Below are 5,000 nucleotides of genomic sequence, written 5' to 3'. Positions count from 1 at the left end.
ACTCTTCTAGGAGAAGGACACTCCAAAATCAAACCATTGTTCTCTAGTCTTGGGTAGTGCCATAGCCTTTGTACCATGGTCTTCCGTTATCTTCGGTTAGAGTTCTCATTTTTGAGGGTACAATCGTGCACACTATTTTATCTAATTTCTCTTCCTTTTGTTTTGTTAAAGTTTTTTATAGTTTAAATAGGATATATTTATTTTAATGTTATTCTTAAAATATTTATTTTTTCCTTCTTTCCTTTCCTCACTAGGCTATTTTCCCTGTTGGAGCCCCTGGGCTTATAGCATTCTGGTTTTCTAACTAGGGTTCTAGCTTAGCAGTTGATAATAATAATAATAATAATAATAATAATAATAATAATAATAATTGATTTTTATAAGAATATTATCACAACCTCATAAGATATAGATATTATAAATTTACACTACGGCACTACATTTCCATATAGGCTATTGACCAGGAAGAATACCTTTAGTAAAGATTAACTTCTTTATACGGAGTTAGTGATGGCTGAAAAAAAAGTGCAGAAGATACGTGAATATTACAAAAGAAATATACATGAAGCTTTCTTCACAAGTTTTTTCAATATATCTCGAAATGTCGACATTTTTCACAGTTAAGTCCTTGTGGCTAGTAACATTATGTTTACCAACTAGGGGTGCATCTTAGCTTATAATGACATTGCTAAAAATACTACCCTAATGATACAGAGAGGCTTCTAAGGAGGTAAATGACTATAGAACCAATATAAGGCTCCACCAAAACGTTGGAGTTCATGGGGGAAGGCGTTTCTTGCACGTTGGAGCCTATTTCTGTTTGACTGGAAATCTTAGGTTACCGGTTATTTCTACAATCTGTTAGCGTTGATTTATTTTCTACGAAGTGGCGAAGGATATGCAAATGCTATGATGGTCTGGTCCCTGATACCTCTAGTAGGGCTGAAGAGAAAAGAAAGAGCAATAATGGCTGAAAGTCCGTGGAGATAAAAATGATAGTCTTGGTTTTCTAATAAGTGTAACTTGAAATTATATTCAAAATGGACGGATACCTTAAGGGAAATTAAATGTAAAATGTGAATGTTAAAGGCAATAAATTCTGTCAGTGGGATACGCCTCATTCATCTAAAGAGTGATACTGAATAAGATATTCTATGCAAGAGGCTTATTGTGAAACTATGAAACGAGTACAACCACGTCGATGACTCAGCAAAATGTAAGCATTAAAGATAACTGAAATACAAACCTTTCACAAGACAAATGCTGCCTCGTATTACTTATATGATGTTTAGAGCTGAGCATCCCATGGAAAGATCCAATAAAGATCCCCAATTTAATTGTTGAAATGCAAAAAGCCTTTGATTATTGACTTTCAATTCTAAGTAACAAATAACCTTATAGATAATATTCATTAATACATTCACGATGTTGTCAGACATATTGTTCATCATTACGCATTGTTCATCATATCCATATATTTTCTCTGGGTATTCTTTGACATTGTCTTTCAACAATAATAGTCTTTTGTTTCCTATCTTTATAGATAAATTATGATAGAGAAAAATTTCATGGATAAAAGAATGATTTTAAACCCGTCTGCTAATGATACTTTACTTTACTTTAACTGTAGTTTATATGGTCCTGTACAGTAGGGGAACCGTACTCTCTACAGGACCTCCACGGATGTTTTATGGTGCTTGTTCGTGACCATGTAACGTTTCACAATGCGTATTGTTCGCTTACTGTTTCATCATCACTGTCAAAACACTCGCAGGATAAGAAGGTCTTCAGTTTCCTCTCGAAATCCTTAATTTCTTCAATTATTCGGATATCTCGTGGGAGCCCATTGTATGGTGTCGGGGCCACACATTTAAAAGTTCTAGAGCCTACGGTAGACATGTATCTAGGCTCTGATATTTTTAAAACTATCTGTAACTATTCTCCTTTCAAGATTATTTGTTGGTTGCACAATATGTAATAATTCTCTTAGATATTTTGGACAACCAGTTTTGATAACTTGGGATAGGGGGTATTGTACATATCTTAAATTGAATTCTCACATTAATCGGCAGACAATTTAGATCAAATAGTATATGAGTGATCCTTTCTCTACGTGGGATACCTTCTATCAGTCTTGCTTCTATGTTTATTTTGTTTTGTATTTTCTTGAGATAGACCACCATCGATAAAATTACGAAGAAAACGTTGTCATGTCTCAATTTAGAAAGTTATCCTAACCAACAGCTATAAATTTCTTGTACCATAAACATCCCTGTCATATTGGATTGTTTTCTCAATTAAGAAATCATTTTGTGTCTGTCGTGGGATGAATCTGCTTCTGGTGATGGTCAAGCACTTTTTGAATATTTTATTCATATGATTAAAGACATGTTTTACTAGCACATATTTTAATTGATTTGATATGATTCAATGAATTGTGGTCATATAGAATACTGTTGTAACCAAATATACCATTCAACTCCAATGTCGACCTGGTTGGAAAACTCAGCAATCCATCTCTCAATGTGAAACACACTGAAAGAAGTAAGAAAGGAACAGGAGCTGAAGTAAAAGCTTACTTGAGGGTACACTCAGACACTCTCTCTCCTATCTCATTTCTCTTCCTCTTGTTTTGTTAAAGTTTTGTAGTTTATATAGTAAGTATTTATAGTTTTTATTCCTCTTAAAATATTTTATTTTCCTTTTTTTCCTTTCCTCACTGAGCTATTTTCCTTGTTGGAGCCCCTGGGCTTATAGCATCCTGCTTTTTCCAACTAGGATTGTGGCTTAGCACGTAATAATAATAATAATGATAATAATAATAATAATAATAATAATAATAATAATAATAATAATAATAATAAAGTTGGAGCAGCCATATTAGAAGCCGAGGGACCAGCAAACCCTCAAATAGTAATGCTTACAGTCCACTGCTTGAGGGGCCATGGAAGTTATATCCACTCCTCTTCCTTATTTAGAACTCGCTTCAGTCGTATAAGGGATCATTTAAGAAAAAACAAGAATATTGAAATCATTATTATATTGTTAAAGGACTTACAGCTGATTACTTAAACGGCTAACAAATATAATTATGAGAACATTATTTAATCGTTTAACGTCATAGATAGTATGTTTTAATGCAATGAGATGAACCACATTATTTTGTAACCAGTCATGAAAAATATATGTCAGTACTAATTGATAAGAACTATTACCACAAATATGCAGAATACTATATATCAGATGACTAATGTATGCTCATCAAATGCTGCTAGAACTTCTCTCAGATCATCAATGGAATATTCATCTTTTGATGGCTGCATTTTCTACCTAGATTACTCTTCTGACCATTCTTTATATCAGCCTCTTTATAAGTGGACAATATTCTACCATCCATGTACATATAATATCGAATACGCTGAGATGAATTGGGAAATGGAACGTATGCCGAACAAGCATCGATGGACATCAGAATGATTAGCAAAGACTACATATAGATAGTAGTAATACTCATATCCTTGATAATATTGTTTACTTCATTTTAAGAAGAAAGATTCTATAGGAATTTTGGTGAGTGACACTATAAAGAAATGTAATAATGCGAAAAATTATAATTTATTATAGGAGTAGTAATCATATAAGTAGTTACACAATTGTAGTTTATGGATTTATAAGCAATATGAAAGCTGAAATAGAGATTAGAATAGTAATTTATCCATTTTCACGGGTAATAAGTTATGGATGTAGAGGTTGATAGGATCATATCTCGGAGGCTTGGTAGCAACAGAATATGCATACAAAATACACCTACAAATGCAAGGAGGTGACAGGAACTATAGTATTGGTCCTTTATCAAACACATAAGCCAAATCCTGAAGTAGATGTAGCACGGGAATAAAAGTATATTCCATAAAAAATCTATTGCTGAATTAATATATTTAAACCTGAACACAAGACCTTGACCGTAATCGATTCCATTGATAGACAGTTAAAAAAAAAAAAAAGAGAATAATAAAAGGTAGATAAAGCCCCAGTAATGATACTGCTATAAAGCGTATTGGTTTGGTTTGTTTAAAAAAAAAAAAAAAAAAAAAAAAAAAAAAAAAAAAAAAAAAAAAAAAAAAAAAAAAAAACACGCTAGTGTGGTCAAATCATTTTTTCAAAATCCTCTGATTTCAGGATATTGGCTACTTGTTTAGCCTCATATATCTCTGCATCAGCTTCAAGTGAAATACAAAACTGAAAAGCATCAGGACAACCGAACGTATTCCTGGTTGTTTTTCATTTCTGATATTGATTAGATAATCTTTTAAGGAGAGATACTTGTTCAGAAAAATGTTAAGTAACGAGTGATGTGAAAATATAACTTTACTTCCCGTAACTTCAAAGTGAAAAGACTTTGCAAAAACTATTATTATTATTATTATTATTATTATTATTATTATTATTATTATTATTATTATTATTATTATTAACTAAGCTAGAATCCTAGTTGCAAAAGTAGGATTCTATAAGCTAAAGGAATCCAACAGGGAAAATGACCCAGTGAGGAAAGAAAATAATAAATAAACTACAAGCGGACTGATAAACAATTAAAATATTTTCATAAGACACACTACGGGGGAATTCTCAGATATAATTTTCCTACTGTGATATTTCAATTTTCTTTTCGTATGGATAACTTGGTTATTTGTTAGCCAATAAAATTTTGAATGTAGATGACATTCTGTGGTTACTTTTACAGCATATCGTTCCAAACTACTAAAATGTATCTTTCATTCTAACAACTAGCAGGTAAGACTTTTTTTTTTTTTTTTTTTTTTTTTTTTTTTTTTTTTTTTTTTTTTTTTTTTTTTTTGTACCGTCTCACACTTTGAATTTATTTGAGTCTTGCTCTCTATTCTTTATAAAATGCATTACTGTCTCATCTTTCTTTATCTACCTAGAAATTTCCTTTTTTTTTTTTTTAAAGAAGTTCATTTTATATGGTTTTCCTATTG

The sequence above is a fragment of the Palaemon carinicauda genome, chromosome 13, assembly GCF_036898095.1.
Source record: "Palaemon carinicauda isolate YSFRI2023 chromosome 13, ASM3689809v2, whole genome shotgun sequence".
NCBI classification, from domain to species: domain Eukaryota; kingdom Metazoa; phylum Arthropoda; class Malacostraca; order Decapoda; family Palaemonidae; genus Palaemon; species Palaemon carinicauda.
The sequence above is the reverse complement of the archived record's forward strand: the minus strand, read 5'-3'. Positions refer to the sequence as shown.